The following is an 18221-nucleotide window of genomic DNA, read 5'->3' as shown; positions in this document are numbered from 1 at the left end:
AGGAGGGGGCAGCACTCCGTTCCGCGGTCGCCGGTGGTCCCAGCTCCACCGAGGACGGCCGGAGCTGCCCGGGCAATCATTGGTGCCGCACGGCGTCGCCTCTCCCCTGCTTCTGTCGAGAGGAAGAAGGAAACAAGCGGGAGGAGAGAGAGAGAGAGAGAGAAGCAGCACGGGCCCCACCTATCAGCCGCACAAGGGTCGGCCCCGCGTTGACCTGTCGATGCTGACGTGGCAAGTGGAAGCGCATTTTGGGCGCGTGCATTTTAATCTAAAGAAAACATATTTCCAATTTGCGCTTCTGTCTTATCCACTCAGGGACCTGTTTGCTGAAGAAATTTTTGCAGAAAAGTCCCTGAGCTTCAACCCTCCATAACTTTTTAACCGTAACTCCAAATGAGGTGATTCCAACACTCACTTCTTCATTTCGTCAAGCCTGATCTGTTGGTTTCACTTTCACCATGTTTTCACATTGTGAAAATAACCATTATGCCCTTGCCCTTAATCATCCCCCTCCAAGAGAGAACGATTTTCGGCAATTCTTTCCACGAGCTTCTTGAACTTTCTTCCGATGATTTCTTCCACCCCAGGCAAGTCACACTCTCCATTTGCATCACTGTAATGTAGTGACATGGTTTCACTTATTTGAACTTGTTTAAAATATTGCTTTAGCTACTTATGATCTGAGCATGGCATTCTCTCGGAGTATTATTTTGATCTTGTTATTGCCATGTTATTGTTTGGATTACTAGGAGTTATGTGTGTAGGTGATGAGTATCATGTTGCCATTGGAGTATTAGTGGCTGATATTATGATTGTTTCATGATGATATCTGTTAGTATGTTTTGGAGTACTACTTTGGATATCATGCTACCTTTGGATCATTAGTGGTTAGTATGATTATTTTCATGATGCTAGTTGATGTTTTGTTGCTTGGAGTATTATTTTCGAAGATGATGGTTACATGTGGATCTTAGCTGGATAGCTGTATTCTTGTTATTGGAGTAGTAGGATTATTGTTTCGGATTCATCATGATTGTAGTGTTATGCTATCCTCGGAGTATTTTGGTATGATGATATTATGCTTGGATTATTTGTTGGATATTGCTATGACTTGGATTATAGTTTGATGGTTGACGTCGGAGTATCAATTATTATGGTTATATTTTTGGGGATAAATTCCGTCAGTAAGTTGGTCAGGTGCCGCCGAATCGAACTTTTCCAGTGCAACCACATTTGCCGGTATGGGACGGCCCTAATGCGGTCTATTGTCTTGCCTCTCACCGGTGCCTCTAACGAGGGAAGGTTATGGGCGCGCGCTACCCTGATCAGGTAGGCGGACATAATCCTTGTGTGCCCATTGTTTGAGTTTTTGGATCCATGTCCCCGTGTAGGACGGGCCACGACGGTGGTCGATGTGTCTTGAGGTAGACACCGGGCCACCCATGACTTAGCCCAGTGGGGAGTGAGTCGTAGTGGCCGGGAGAGTGTCATGGCAGTAGATCGGTTTTGTCGGAATGCCGTTGGTCCACCCGAATGGGAGTGCGAGGCCATGGGTTCTGTGGTGTGGGTAAAGTGCGCTACCTCCGCAGAGTGGGTGTTTAATTTATCGATAGCTGCGTCCTCGGTCATGGGCATGGGTTCGTACTAGGGTATACCATTATATCAACACTCACATGATGGAATGACTTATACGTGATGGATATGTGGATATTTGGAGCAGTACAGATTGGCCAAGTATTGGTCGTGGTTGTGATCGCTGTAAGGATCACGGCCCATTTATTGGTCGGGTTGTGATCGTCGTAAGGATCAAGGGCCATTTATTGGTCGGATTGTGATCGCCGTAAGGATCACGGGCCATTTATTGGTTGAGTTGTGATCGCCGTAAGGATCACGGTTACAGTTTGGTTTTGATCACGAGGTGATCGAGATGGTATACTGCTTGGCCGGTTAGCCAAGGGAGATATGGTTATGGAGATCAGAGATGGTGATTTACCAGTATTGTAGTAGTCTCATATTATGCTTAGGAGTTGCTGTTATATCATGGTAGTTGTTAATTCAATTAACCTGCTTAATGCTATGTTGTTGTCTTGCCTTGATGTTTTTGATTGTTGTGAGCTTGCAAGTACATTCAATGTACTGACCTGGCGTGCCATGCCAGATTGCAGGTGATGTCGTGATTGCTTGATTGCTTGTCATGGTTTCCGTTTGTGCGAGCTAGATCGTGTCCCAGCCAGAGTCCCTGCGGAGTGGAGTTCACCACCTTCGTCGTTGTTCCGCTGCTAGAAGATTTCAAGTGCTAAGAGTTGTTCCGCTGCTAGCATAGAGAAAGTGTAGTATCGCTGGCGTGGTGTCGCCGTGCTGATGTGAACCTTTGTAACATCGGACCCTTGTATTATTATTCTTGTAATAAGAGTTGATTTATTCTATGTCAAGCAGTGTCGTATTCCATAGACTTCTCCTCGATCTCTGAGCTGGGGTGCCACAGCGGTGCCGTTGTAGCGTGGAGGCAGTTCAGGCTTGAGCTTTCTCGGCCGAACGACGTTGCGGAGCTCTGCAGTAAATGCATGGCACCCTACCGTGGCCACCGGAGGTCGCCGAGGGGGTGGAACATGGTCCTGGTGAACGCGCACTGCCACCTCCTGTGCGGCTCGCGAGCCTGGTGCTGGGGCGCTGGAAGCACGCGTGCTTCTCCTTGGGGGCGTTGAACCACCTGGCAGCTCACGTCATCCCGAATTGTCGCCGGGCGCTGCGGTCGCGCCGTGGAGCCATACGCCTTGGCTCGACGATGGCGCCCCGGGATGGAGGCGAAGGAGGGGCCTCGTGCGCGACGTCACCCGCTGCAGGTGGTTGCTGAGGCAGCGAGCGAGCCGGCCCGTCAGAGCCCCCGTGCGCGACACTGATGAGCTCGGCGATGCGCTCGAGCCACTCCTCATAGAGATCACCCATGGGACGGTACCGAAGCAGCTCCCGCACCGTGAGCAGAGCGGCCTGCGCGTCCACCTGCCCCGCGGCACACGTGGGATGATGAAGTTGCTGGGGTGAGCGACGGAGTAGCGGTGCCGCCATCACGGTGCACCGACGGGTGCACCGACGAAGCTTGCTGCACGTGGCTGGCAGAGCCCGTGGCGGTGTTGGCCACCAGAGAAGGAGCGCGGCAGGCACAGCCTCACCCGCCAAAGCCGTCTGAGCGACACGGGCGGCGACTGCAGCCCGATGCTTGACGTGAGCCCTGCACGCGTCGGCCATGGAGATGTCGGAGCAGAGACGAGTCGAACGACACAAGAGAGGATCCGACGCACCCCTACCTGGCGCGCCAAATGTCGAATTTCTGGGTCCGGCAACCCGTGAGAGGTTCGAACACTGGGGTGTGTGCGGAGATCTCAACCTGCCCAGCCTGCCTACTCGCGATCCTCCCTAGCCTAGCGGGAAGAGCCCACAGAGACACAAAGACAGAGATTTATACTAGTTCGGGCCACCGTTGTGGTGTAATACCCTACTCTAGTGTGGTGTGCTGGATTGCCTCGAGGGGCTATGGATGAACTAGTACAAGGATGAACAAGCCTCGGGAGGTGAGGTGTTCTTGAGCTGGTATGTTGCTCGGGGTGGAATCGATCTTCCCCTATGGTGGTGGCTAAGTCCTATATATAGTGGCCTTCGTCCTCTTCCCAAATATGAGAGGGAAGGGATTTCACAATGGAGGGATTGGAAAGGGGACAATTAGTACAGTTATCCTGACAAAAGTAGTCTTCGCATGCGATGTAACAGCCTGGATTTTGGCCCTTTTCTTTTTCTTCTGATTTATTTGGTTTTTGCTCTGTTTTTCTTTTTGGAGTGGTTCTGTGGCCTTGCCACCTAGGAAATCATCCTCATCCCCCCTCCCAAGTGGCTAGTCATTCTCAAAACCTTTCCAAGATCATGTCAGTTCACTCCTTGACCAAACCCTAAACTTTTTTCTAGGGAAAATTCCTTTTTCATTAAAGGAAATAACCCTGTCTTCCCTTGGTTGTGAAGCAACCTGTATTTATGTCCATCCAAAAATTCCCAAACAATTCTCATAATTCCTTTGGTTCATATATAGCTCAAATATTCCCAAACATTACCTTGGCCAGTTCAAAAATAATTCCCCAATAATCTTTTTTCTATTTTGCCCTGAATGGCACTTTGTGAAGGAAGTGTCATTTATATTTCTCCTAGTGCCTACCAACCTTTTTGGGCATGTGTATATGTCCAAATAATTGCCCCATGCACAAGTTCATATTTATTTGCCTAGCCAATCTTTCTCAGTGAATTTTCAAAGTTTCTATCAAACAGAAGGCTTTGTGAAGGAAGTACTAGCCAGGAGTATCCAAATAAGTTGAACTTTTGCACACTCCTTAATGTGCTCATATTAAACCCCTTCACCCATTTTCAGCCCCATCCAATCATCTATGTGAGCACAGGAGCAAATCTTTGTTTCTGGCAATATTTTCAGGTTTTGAAGCAAGTGTATTTTATATTGCTTCAAAAATCCTGATAAATTACCAGATCATTCTTATACCCATAAAACTTCCCTCCACCCAATTTGGCATCATTTCATTGAGCCATTTGATCACCATAATTATTCCAAGTTTCTAGTCAGCGGAGGTGTTTGTGAAGCAAGTACGGCTTGTCCATTTGGCATGAGCTTTTTACAGCATCTTTATATGTCCATATAATGAGGATTTGCCAAGTTTCATCCCATCCCATAACTCCATGTGAGTGCACCATCATGATCTTCATTTCTGGACCAAAAATGCAGTTGTGAAGCAATTATGATTTATCTTGGTCCATTTCTTCCCAAACTCCCCAGGACTGTAGTCCTTCCTAGCCTAAACACCCCAGACATAACACTGGACACATAAGCCCCCTGTTGATCACATTGAGCTGATAAAGTTTACTGCAGTAAACTTCAGAGCTCACTAACCATTTAACCTTAGCTGTTTTCACTTAGTTACCACCATAGTTGAGGCCTCCCTAGGAAGGACTAACCCCCAGGCATCGTTTGGCATCGATTGTGGCCCTGTGTGCGCCAGTGCACGCGGTGACCGCCTCTCTGGCATGCCATGGATGCGAGCTCGATGTCTTCTTGCTCGGGTCCCTCCTCTGATCGGCGTCCCAGCGAGCACGGGCCTGTCCAGCGTGTTCCCCGCCTCGTCGCTGTCCTCCTAGAGCCCTCTCCCCCTCCGTCAGCCCCCCCGCCAGCGCTCGTCGTCGCGCGCCCACGAGAGATCTGTGGCCGACCGAGCTTTTATGGTGCTCGGCCTCTTCCTCTGTCCCTCCCTTGGCCGTCTCTTCCCCGTGAGCTCTCCTATGTGCCTCCTACATCTTCTACCGCCGAGTCCATGCACGTGGGCACATGTCCGTGGCGCCGGCCACGCGTCCACCGTGACGCCAGCGCGGCTCCCTCTCGCCCGGCTATATATAGCCATCCCCGAGCCCTCCCGAGCTCACCAGCAGCCTTGCCACCCTCCATTAGCCCTGCCCAGCTTCTTCCCTGAGCTCGAGGAGCTCTGTGTGCCGCCAACACCGCCATGGCTGCCGTCTCTGTAGTTCTCTGTCGCCGCGGCCTCCTCTCCATTTCCCCCTTCCCCGATGCCTCCTTTGCCACTGAATGGATGCGGTGCTCCGCCCTGAACCCGCCGGTGCCCGCGCCTTGGCCTAAGGTGGCCGGAGTTGGCCGCTCCATCACCGGCCGCCCGCCTCTGTAACCTCATGCCGCCGCCTCCCATCGCCGTTCCTGGCCTCCCCGCGCCTCCCTCTGGTTGGGGATAGGAGCATCGCGTCGGGCCGCGCCCGCCGGTAGCTTCGCCCTGGCCGGGGATGGCCGGAGCTGGCCAGCCCCCTCACCGCTTCTCCTCTCTGGTCCCTCCTCTGCTTGATGGGAGGGACGAGCGGAAGGAAGAAGACAGGGACGAGACTTGCCTGCTCCCCCGGCGTGTGTCCATCTGTGCTCCCGCGTATGTGGCTTGTTTTGATTGGAACAAAATAAGGCCCGACCCCACCCACTTAAAATTAGGGGGGAGATGATTAGATTAGAAAAAGAAAAGAAAAAAAGACAGCCGTAGGATGAAGTGGGAGCACAGATGGGAGCATGGGAAGGGAGTAGGCAAGCCGGATCCAGAAGACAGGGGCGTTGACACCCTCGAGCCTGCCAGCTGGCCGAGGGCCCCACTAGTCATCCTCCCAGCCACCGGCCCCGCGTGGACCCAGGTACACTAACGTGGATAAGTGGAGGCGTAATCCACAGATTACGTCTTCGCTTTCCGAAAGCGTATTTCCTATTTTACGCTTCTGTCTTATCCACTCAGGGACTTGTTTGTGATGATTTTTTTGCAGAAAAGTCCCTCAACTTCAACCCTCTATAACTTTTCAACCGTAACTCTGTTTAAGGTGAAACCAATGCTCACTTTTTTGTTTCGTCGAGCCCTTTATGCTAGTGTCACTTTCATTATGTTTTGGCATACTTAAAATGACCATTATGCCCTTGCCCCTATTCAGCCCCTCTGAGAGAGAAAGATTTCCGGCGATTCTTTCCGCGAGCTTCTTGCACTTTCTTCCGGTGATTTCTTCCACCCCAGGCAAGCCACACCCTCCATTTGCATGATTGCAATGCAGTGACATAGTTTATTTCATTTGGAACTTGTTTAAAATATTGCTTTAGCTACATGACTCTGTGCACGGCATTTTCTCGGAGTATCATTTTGATCTTGTTGTTGCCATGCTATTGTTTGGATTACTAGGAGTTATATTTGTAGTTGATGAGTATCATGTTGCCATTGGAATATTAGTGGCTGATATTATGATTGTTTCGTGATGATATCTGTTAGTATGTTTTGGAGTACTACTTTGGATATCATGCTACCTTTGGATCATTAGTGGTTAGTATGATTATTTTCATGATGCTAGTTGATGTTCTGTTGCTTGGAGTATTATTTTCGGAGATGATGGTTAAATGTGGATCTTAGCTAGATAGTTGTATTCTTGTTATTGGAGTAGTAGGATTATTGTTTCGGATTCATCGTGATAGTAGTGTTATGCTATCCTCAGAGTATTTTGAGATGATGATATTATACTTGGATTATTTGTTGTATATTGCTATGACATGGATTATAGTTTGATGGTTGACATCGGAGTATCAGTTGCCATGGTTATATTTTTGGGATAAATTCCGTCAGTAAGTTGGTCAGGTGCCGCCGAATTGAACTTTTCTAGTGCAACCACATTTGCCGGTATGGGACGGCCCTAATGCGTTCTATTGCCGTGCCTCTCGTCGGTGCCTCTAACGAGGGAAGGTTATGGGCGCGCACTACCCTGATCAGGTAGGCGACATAAGCCTTGTGTTCCCGGTTTTGATTTTGGGCTCAGGTCCCCGTGTGGGATCGTTTATGTTTGGCCACGACGGTGGTCGTTGTGTCTTGAGGTAGACATGGGGCCACCCATGACTTAGCCCGGAGGGGAGTGAGTTGGAGTGGCCGGGAGAGTGTCATGGCAGTAGATCGGTTTTGTCAGAAAGCCGTTGGTCCACCCGAATGGGAGGGCGAGGCCATGGGTTATCTGGTGTGGGTACAGTGCGCTACCTCTGCAGAGTGTGTGTTTAATCTATCGATAGCCGCGTCCTCGGTCATGGGCATGGGTTCGTACTAGGATACACCGTTCGATAACCACTCACATGACGGAATGACTTATAGGTGATGGATATGTGGATATTTGGAGCAGTATAGATTGGCCAAGTATTGGTCGGGTTGTGATCGCCGTAAGGATCACGGGCCATTCATTGGTCGGGTTGTGATCGTTGTAAGGATCACGGGCCATTTATTGGTCGGGTTGTGATCATCGTAAGGATCACGGGCCATTTATTGGTCGGGTTGTGATCGTCGTAAGGATCACGGGCCATTTATTGGTCGGGTTGTGATCGTCGTAAGGATCACGGTTACATGTATTGGTTGGGTTGTGATCGCCGTAAGGATCACGGTTACACTTTGGTTTTGATCACGAGGTGATCGAGATGGTATAAGCTTGTCCGGTTAGCCAAGAGAGATATGGTTATGGAGATCAGAAATGGTGATTTATCAGTATTGTAGTAGTTTCATATTATGCCTAGGAGTTGCTGTTATATCATGGTAAATGTTAATTTAATTAACCTGCTTAATGCTATGTTGTTGTCTTGCCTTGATGTTTTTGGTTGTTGTGAGCTTGCAAGTACATTCAATGTACTGACCTGGCGTGTCATGCCAGATTGCAGGTGATGCCGTGATTGCTTGATTGCTTGTCATGATTTCCGTTTGTGCGAGCTAGATCGTGTCCTAATCAGAGTCCCTGCGGAGTGGAGTTCACCACCTTCGTCGTTGTTCCGCTGCTAGAATATTTCCGTTGCTACGATTTGTTCCACTGCTAGCATAGAGCAAGTGTAGTATCACAGGCGTGGTGTCGCCGTGCTGATGTAAACCATTGTAACATTAGACCTTTGTATTTATTCTTGTAATAAGAGCTGATTTGTTCTATGTCAAGCAGTGTCGTATTCCAGAGACTTCTCCTTGATCTCTGGGCTGGAATATGGGGTGTTCCGGTTTCTCTGAGCCGGGGTGCCACAGGCTTGGTATCAGAGCAAGTCTTGCTGTAGGACGCCCTAGTTAGCGCGAGCGGTAGAAACTGGTAGAAATCGGTAGTATAGAGTCTGGTTTGTTTAATGCATTTGGTTGCTGCATTTGTTTGTTGCATAGCATGCACATAGCCTTAGTATTTGTGATAACGGTTTATCTGGTGAGTGTAGCTGGCATCAGTACGGATCCACTACAGCTCAACCTTTGCATTTCTCTAGTTCCTTTTTTCTTTCGGTGTTTGGTGTCATTTCTGTCCCAGCAGAGTGATGCCAATTGATCCCGACACTATTTGCAAAAATGGTGCTCTGGTATCGCACCGATGTCTTTCTTTCAGTCCTGTCTATCGTTTTGGTGATAGCCATGCTTCTATCCCAGATCGTTCTTCTATTTTGTCGTGTTGGCAACCCTTAATGATCTTAGTTATCAAGAAAGGGCAATGTGAGTAGCCTCAGTTTTTTCCCGCTATCCTATTTCTTGGACGAGTACGGATCTTTTTCCACCCGCTTGATAATAATGTGGTTGCGACCTTCGTGTCCCGCTGCATGATTACCGAGTACGTCCTCGCCTTCGAGCTAGTCCAGGTTGCTATCTGGCTAAGCTAGCACTTGGTGTAGCGCTGTTTACACCAATTCTTCCACATATTTATTCGTCCTCGTGCACATCGTCACAACATGCTAGATCGTAGAACCGGAGATCCCGTGAGATTTGTGTTCTTAAGTAGGCATGCATATTGTGTGACTAGCAGTAATATGTCAATTGATTGTTGTTGTGTGCTTTTGATTAGTTGAGTTTTCTTTTGCTTCTTTGTTTTGGGCCCCGGTGTTACATTATTTTTTTTCCTATAAATAATTGCTCATCCACTGACACCGGCCTTGAAGAAGCAATAAGGATTTCAAATATTTGAAAGAAGCTCAGCTAGACATTATTGGCTACCCAGTCAACTGCATTATGGGATTAAAATCTGCTCAGAATACCAATGGTGTGTTGGATTGATTATCAGCATCGAGTCCCCGTCCGTGCAAAATCCTCACAGCAGTTATGATCCAGCCAGCAGAAAGACAAGTCAGGTACAAGACCAACGATATATTTTCAAATAGAGGTAAGGATCATATACAAAGTTTTGGCTCAGCAATGCATGATGCTTAAAATATGTTACTATCCAAAATAAAGTCAGAATATGATATGCTCGAGGAAGATAGTCGAACCATTTTTCTCATACAAATAATCAGCCTCAGAATATTATGGGCATATGTATGGATTTCATTCTGCATATCAGGATGAAATTTTGGATATAACAAACCCGGTATTCTTCCACGCGCTATCGGAAGAAATTTATGATGCAAGGCTCCTCAAATTTTCTTCAGCATGATATGTGAACAATTTCTGGCCCATGATACCCGGTCATTCACAGCAAGACACCTCAGTAAAAGCTTCTGACAGATGACAATAAATTTTTCTCAACAAGCAAACCTGAGAAGAAGTTTCTCACATACAGAACTCGGGCTTCTCCAGCACAATACTCATGACAAGCTTCGTGTGTAAGCTATAGAGCCTTCTTCTACAAGATACCCAAGCAAAAGATTTGGACAGAAGTTAACGAGTCTTCCTCAGCAAGCTACTCGGATGGCTTCTCTCGTACGCCATTCAATCTGCGCCAGTACCACAATATTACACCATCCTCAGAGATTATATGATGAGTTGCCGATGTATGGCAGTACTACTCAAGGACCAGATTTGCAATAATTTTGTTAGAGGTAAAATTCAGACAAAACAGATGCCTACCGCAAGGATCAAGTGATCGGTGGCATATCCTTCTTATAGATGGTGAGCATGCATCCCCAATCATATCAATAACTCATACGTGAGACGACAGTGATCCAGCAGATACACCTAAAGAAAAGTAAGGATCCCATAACCTCCCGAGTCAGGCAATGGAAAATAAGCAGAGATACATCTCATGTGATGCAAGGAGCGATAATATTTGGAGATGACATCACAAAATCCACAGTCCTGACAATGTTCATCAAGATCATTGTTCCCGCTATTAACAAGGAGATATTATAAAACCTTGTCACCTTCTTGTATGATTGGCCTCAGCAATGAGCTCTGCACAGCTACAAACCCCGGGTGTATGTCATATGTGTGCGGACTCAGGTCAGAAAACAAGGAGGAATAATGTCAAAAATACTAATCACATCCATGGTCATACCAAGAATCAAGGATATGTGTGGCCAAGTTATTTCAGCAAGGTATCCTGACAGAGAAAATCATGACCATAAAAAGGATGAGACTGACAGCAAAGGTATGATGATTTTTGCACGACCATCAGGGTCCGGATAGCCAAGTCAGTTGAAAGCCATAATCCCATATGGATCCACAAAGGCATACTCTCGGCAGCCTACTCTATTTACAAGGATTTTCATATCCCACTGACCCGCTTGACATGGTTAGTGTGGAATATCCAAGTCTGTTTTGTCAGATCCAAGATTCAGTTGCAAGCTCAGCAGTTTGATTTCAACGGCAGTAGGAAACAAATCACAGTCTATTACCACAGATGGGTATATCGACCACATGAGAAAAATCAAAATCCGAACAATCAGCTTAGACCCGGTATACTCACCGACGGAATCAAGTACATGGTCAGTCTGTCGGGGAAAGCATTTGTCCGTCAGCCCCTGTCGGGCCAGTCTCAAGATGTAAACAATTGAGGTTTGACACAGCTATAACTCCATACACCAATATATTACTCAGGACAACAGGCAGTCAAATCTTTGGTACATATCTCATGCTCGAGCCAAAGGCATAAATCAAGATAAATCAGTGCCACCTGTGAGCAGTCAGATTCCATCAGGGGATGGCCATGATAATTCTCAGCATTTATTGAAACCAGAAGGTCTGCATTTATTTGAAGCAACCACGTGACAGAAGCAAAAAGGTTTTCATGATCAAAAGAAAATTTATGCTCAGATCCATTGGATGCCACTGCAGATATGAGAAAATTCACGTCAACAAAAAGGGTTTGGTATGTGAGAAAAAGTCTGTCAGAATTTGGGAAAGGTGAAGCAAACCACCCTAGAGCAAGGCAAGTTGATCATCTGAAATTCTTGGGGGAACAATAAATAAAGGAAAAAGGATACCCAAGTTGGAGACGGTGTCCTCAAGTCATACTTGTTCCCTGAGCAACCAAATCTCGAGGACGAGATTTCTTTAAGGGGGAAAGGTTTGTAACAGCCTGGATTTTGGCCCTTTTCTTTTTCTTCTGAATTATTTGGTTTTTGCTCTGTTTTTTTTGGAGTGGTTTTGTGGCCTTGCCACCTGGGAAATCATCCTCATTCCCCCTCCCAAGTGGCTAATCATTCTCAAAACCTTGCCAAGATCATGTCAGTTCACTCCTTGACCAAACCCTAAAATTTTTTTCTAGGTAAAATTCCTTTTTCATTAAAGGAATAACCCTATCTGCCCTACGTTGTGAAGCAACCTATATTTCTATCCATACAAAAATCCCCAAACAATTCTCATAATTCCTTTGGGTCATATATAGCTCAAATATGCCCAAACATTGCCTTGGCCAGTTCAAAAATAATTCCCCAATAATCCTTTTTCTATTCTGCCCTCAATGGCACTTTGTGAAGGAAGTGGCATTTATATTTCTCCTAGTGCCTCCCAACCTCTTTGGGCATGTTTATATGTCCAAATAATTTCCCCATGCACGAGTTCAAATTTATTTGCCTAGCCAATCTTCCTGAGTGAATTTTCAATCAAACAGAAGGCTTTGTGAAGGAAGTACTATCTAGGAGTATCCAAATAAGTTGAACTTTTTCACACTCCTTAATGTGCTCATACTAAACCCATTCACCAATTTTCAGCCCCATCCAATCATCTATGTGAGCACAGGAGCAAATCTTTGATTCTGGCAATATTTTTAGGTTGTGAAGCAAGTGTATTTTATATTGCTTCAAAAATCCTGATAAATTACCAGATCATTCTTATACCCATAAAACTTCCCTCCGCCCAATTTGGCATCATTTCATTGAGCCGTTTGATCACCATAATTATTCCAGGTTTCTGATCAGCAGAGGTGTTTGTGAAGCAAGTACCATTTTTGCTTGTCCATTTGGCATGAGATTTTTACAGAATCTTTATATGTCCATATAATGAGGATTTGCCAAGTTTAATCCCATCCCATAACTCCATGTGAGTGCACCATCATGATCTTCATTTATGGACCAAAAATGCAGTTGTGAAGCAACTATGATTTATCTTGGTCCATTTCTTCCCAAACTCCCCAGGACTGTAGTCCTTCCTAGCCTAAACACCCCAGACATAACACTGGACACATAGCAGCCCCCTGTTGATCACATTGAGCTGATAAAGTTTACTGCAGTAAACTTCAGAGCTCACTAACCATTTAACCCTAGCTGTGTTCACTGAGTTACCACCATAGTTGAGGCCTCCCTAGGAAGGACTAACCCGCAGGCATCGTTTGGCATCGATTGTGACCCTGTGTGCGCCAGTGCACGCGGTGACCGCCACTCTGGCATGCCATGGACGCGAGTTGGATGTCTTCTTGCTCGGGCCCGTCCTCTGCTCGGCGTCCCAGCAAGCACGGGCCTGTCCAGCGTGTTCCCCGCGTCGTCTCCATCCTCCTGGAGCGCTCTCACCCTCCGTCAGCCCCTCCGTCAGCGTCATCGCCGCGCGCCCACGAGAGATCTGTGGCCGACCGAGCTTTTATGGCGCTCGGCCTCTTCCTCTGCCCCTCCCTTGGTCGTCTCTTCCCTGTGAGCTCTCCTCTGTGCCTCCTACGTCATCTACCTCCGAGTACATGCGCGTGGGCACGCGTCCGTGGTGTCGGCCACGCGTCCACGGCGACGCCAGCGCGGCTCCCTCTCGCCCGGCTATATATAGCCATCCCCGAGCCCTCCCGAGCTAACCAGCAGCCTCGCCACCCTCCACTAGCACCGCCCAGCTTCTTCCCTGAGCTCAAGGAGCTCTCTATGCCCCCATCGCCGCCATGGCCGCCGTCTCTGTAGTTCTCTGTCGCCGCGGCCTCCCCTCCGTTTCCCCCTTCCCCGGTGCCTCCTTTGCCTCTGAATGGATGCGGTGCTCCGCCCTGAACCCACCGGTGCCCACGCCTTGGCCTAAGGTGGCCGGAGTTGCCCGCTCCATCGCCGGCCGCCCGCCTTTGTCACCTCCCGCCACCGCCTCCCATCGACGTTCATGGCCTCCCCGCGCCTCCCTATGGTCGGGGATAGGAGCGCCGCGCCGGGCCGCGCCAACCGGTGGCTTCGCCCTGGCCGGGGATGGCCGGAGCTGGCCGGCCCCCTCGCCGCTTCTCCCCTCTGGTCCCTGCTCTGCCTCACGGGAGGGATGAGCGGGAGGAAGAAGACACGGGCGTTGACCCCCTCGAGCCTGCCAGCTGGCCGCGGGCCCCACTAGTCATCCTCCCAGCCGTCGGCCCCGCGTGGACCCAGGTACGCTGAAGTGGATAAGTGGAGGCGTAATCCACGTATTACGTCTTCACTTTCTGAAAGTGTATTTCCTATTTTACCCTTCTGTCTTATCCACTCAGGGACTTGTTTGTGATGAATTGTTTTTGCAGAAAAGTCCCTGAACTTCAACCCTCTATAACTTTTCAACCGTAACTCCGTTTAAGGCGAAACCAACGCTCACTTCTTTGTTTCGTCGATCCCTTTCTTCTGGTGTCACTTTCGTTATGTTTTGGCATACTGAAAATGACCATTATGCCCTTGCCCCTATTCAGCCCCTTTGAGAGAGAAAGATTTTCGGTGATTCTTTCTGTGAGCTTCTTGCACTTTCTTCCGGTGATTTCTTCCACTCCAGGCAAGCCACAACCTCCATTTGCATGATTTCAATGCAGTGACATGGTTTATTTCATTTGGAACTTGTTTAAAATATTGCTTTAGCTACATGACTCTGTGCATGGCATTTACTCGGAGTATCGTTTTGATCTTGTTGTTGCCATGCTATTGTTTGGATTACTAGGAGTTATATTTGTAGTTGAGTATCATGTTGCCATTGGAATATTAGTGGCTGATATTATGATTGTTTCATGATGATATCTGTTAGTATGTTTTGGAGTACTACTTTGGATATCATGCTACATTTGGATCATTAGTGGTTAGTATGATTATTTTCATGATGCTAGTTGATGTTCTGTTGCTTGGAGTATTATTTTCGGAGATGATGGTTAAATGTGGATCTTAGCTAGATAGTTGTATTCTTGTTATTGGAGTAGTAGGATTATTGTTTCGGATTCATCGTGATAGTAGTGTTATGCTATCCTCGGAGTATTTTGAGATGATGATATTATACTTGGATTATTTGTTGTATATTGCTATGACATGGATTATAGTTTGATGGTTGACATCGGAGTATCAGTTGCCATGGTTATATTTTTGGGATAAATTCCGTCAGTAAGTTGGTCAGGTGCCGCCGAATCGAACTTTTCTAGTGCAACCACATTTGCCGGTATGGGACGGCCCTAATGCGTTCTATTGCCGTGCCTCTCGTCGGTGCCTCTAACGAGGGAAGGTTATGGGCGCGCACTACCCTGATCAGGTAGGCGACATAAGCCTTGTGTTCCCGGTTTTGATTTTGGGCTCAGGTCCCCGTGTGGGATCGTTTATGTTTGGCCACGACGGTGGTCGTTGTGTCTTGAGGTAGACATGGGGCCACCCATGACTTAGCCTGGAGGGGAGTGAGTCGGAGTGGCCGGGAGAGTGTCATGGCAGTAGATCGGTTTTGTCAGAAAGCCGTTGGTCCACCCGAATGGGAGGGCGAGGCCATGGGTTATGTGGTGTGGGTACAGTGCGTTACCTCTGCAGAGTGTGTGTTTAATCTATCGATAGCCGCGTCCTCGGTCATGGGCATGGGTTCGTACTAGGATACACCGTTCGATAACCACTCACATGACGGAATGACTTACATGTGGATCTTAGCTGGATAGCTGTATTCTTGTTATTGGAGTAGTAAGATTATTGTTTCGGATTCATCGTGATAGTAGTGGTATGCTATCCTCGGAGTATTTTGAGATGATGATATTATACTTGGATTATTTGTTGGATATTGCTATGACATGGATTATAGTTGATGGTTGACATCGGAGTATCAGTTGTCATGGTTATATTTTTGGGATAAATTCCGTCAGTAAGTTGATCAGGTGCCGCCGAATCAAACTTTTCCAGTGTAACCACATTTGCCGGTATGGGACGTCCCTAATGCGGTCTATTGCCGTGCCTCTCACGCGTGCCTCTAACGAGGGAAGGTTATGGGCGCGCGCTACCCTGATCAGGTAGGCGGACATAAGCCTTGTGTGCCCGGTTTTGATTTTGAGCTCGGGTCCCCGTGTGGGATCGTTTATGTTTGGCCACGACGATGGTCGTTGTGTCTTGAGGTAGACACGGTGCCATCCATCACTTAGCCCAGAGGGGAGTGAGTCAGAGTGGCCGAGAGAGTGTCATGGCAGTATATCGGTTTTGTCAGAACGCTGTTGGTCCACCCGAATGGGAGGGCGAGGCCATGGGTTCTGTGGTGTGGGTACAGTGCTCTAGCTCTGCAGAGCGTGTGTTTAATCTATCGATAGCCGCGTCCTCGGTCATGGGCATGGGTTCGTACTAGGGTACACCCTTTGATCAACACTCACATGACAGAATGAATTATAGGTGCTGGATATGTGGACATTTGGAGCAGTACAGATTGGCCAAGTATTGGTCAGGTTTCCATAAGGATCACGGGCCATTCATTGGTCGGGTTGTGATCGCCGTAAGGATCATGAGCCATTTATTGGTCAGGTTGTGATTGCTGTAAGGATCACGGGCCATTTATTGGTCGGGTTGTGATCACCGTTAGGATCACGGTTACATGTATTGGTTGGGTTTTGATCGCCGTAAGGATCACGGTTATCGTTTGGTTTTGATCATGAGGTGATTGAGATGGTATATTGCTTGTCCGGTTAGCCAAGAGAGATATGGTTATGGAGATCGGAGATGGTGATTTATCATTATTGTAGTAGTTTCATATTATGCTTAGGAGTTGCTGTTATATCATGGTAGTTGTTAATTTAATTAACCTGCTTAATGCTATGTTGTTGTCTTGCCTTGATGTTTTTGGTTGTTGTGAGCTTGCAAGTACATTCAATGTACTAACCTGGCGTGTCATGCCAGATTGCAGGTGATGCCGTGATTGCTTGATTGCTTGTCGTGGTTTCCATTCGTGCGAGCTAGATCGTGTCCCAGCCAGTGTCCCTGCGGAGTGGAGTTCACCACCTTCGTCGGTGTTCCACTGCTAGAAGATTTCTGCTGCTACGAGTTGTTCCGCTGCTAGCATAGAGCAAGTGTAGTATCACATGCGTAGTGTCGTCGTGCTGATGTGAACCTTTGTATTTGTTCTTGTAACAAGAGCTGATTTGTTCTATGTCAAGCAGTGCCGTATTCCGGAGACTTCTCCTTCATCTCTGGGCTGGAATACGGGGCGTTCTGGTTTTTCTGAGCCGGGATGCCACATGCGAAAAGCCTCTGGTCGTGACGCTGCGGTGGGCTCGGTGATGACCTCCGTCTTGCCGTCCTGGCGGTTCTTGGTCTGGTTGCACCATAATGGAAACCTTTGGTTGATTCCTCGGGACTCCGCGACTGTTTCTTGCCTTCCTTGCACCAAAGAGGAAACCTGCGCTCTGTGCTCGCCTGGCGCCCGCCTGGTGTCGGTGTCAAAACCGGCGGATCTCGGGTAGGGGGTCCCAAACTGTGCGGCTAAGGCTAATGGTAACATGAGGCGGGGGGACACAATGTTTATCTAGGTTCGGGCCCTCTCTATGGAGGTAATACCCTACTTCCTGCTTGATTGATCTTGATGATATGAGTATTACAAGAGTTGATCTACCACGAGATCGTAGAGGCTAAACCCTAGAAGCTAGCCTATGATTATGATTGTTGTTGTCCTACAGACTAAACCCTCTGGTTTATATAAACACCGGAGAGGGCTAGGGTTACACAGAGTCGGTTACAGAGAAGGAAATATTCATATCCAAATTGCCAAGCTTGCCTTCCACGCCAAGGAGAGTCCCACCCGGACACGGGACGAAGTCTTCAATCTTGCATCTTCATAGTCCGACAGTCCGACACAAGTACATAGTCCGGCTGTCCGAGGACCCCTTAATCCAGGACTACCTCACCTGGCGCCCTCCTTGCCTTGGTCGTCATGGCTCACGTCAGCTAAGTCTCATGAGGTAGCTGCATAGAACTCTCCGCCCCTCAGGAGCCCTCCTGAGGGAGGAAACTCCTTCGGGGGTCTTGGCGTCGTCCGCCTCGCGAGGCTTGGCCCCTCGCGACGGTCTTGCTGTGTTGTTGTCGAAGCTGGGTCATACCAGGCCGTCGATGGAGCCACGTGGTGGGCCGCAGGCAGGCAGGAATGTATACCTCCAAGTCCCGGATGCCGACATGAATACATCAAAATTATAGATACGTTGGAGATGTATCAATAATCCTTCGGTCAGGTTACCATCTGAAGACCTTGCTGTCCCTAACCCAGAGGCACAGTTGGTGGCAGCTCTCCATGCTATTCCTGATTGGACGCTTCCCTACTTGGCCT

The sequence above is a fragment of the Triticum dicoccoides genome, chromosome 2B (genome assembly GCF_002162155.2).
Source record: "Triticum dicoccoides isolate Atlit2015 ecotype Zavitan chromosome 2B, WEW_v2.0, whole genome shotgun sequence".
Classification (NCBI taxonomy): Eukaryota; Viridiplantae; Streptophyta; class Magnoliopsida; order Poales; family Poaceae; genus Triticum; species Triticum dicoccoides.
This window is presented reverse-complemented; position numbering follows the sequence as displayed.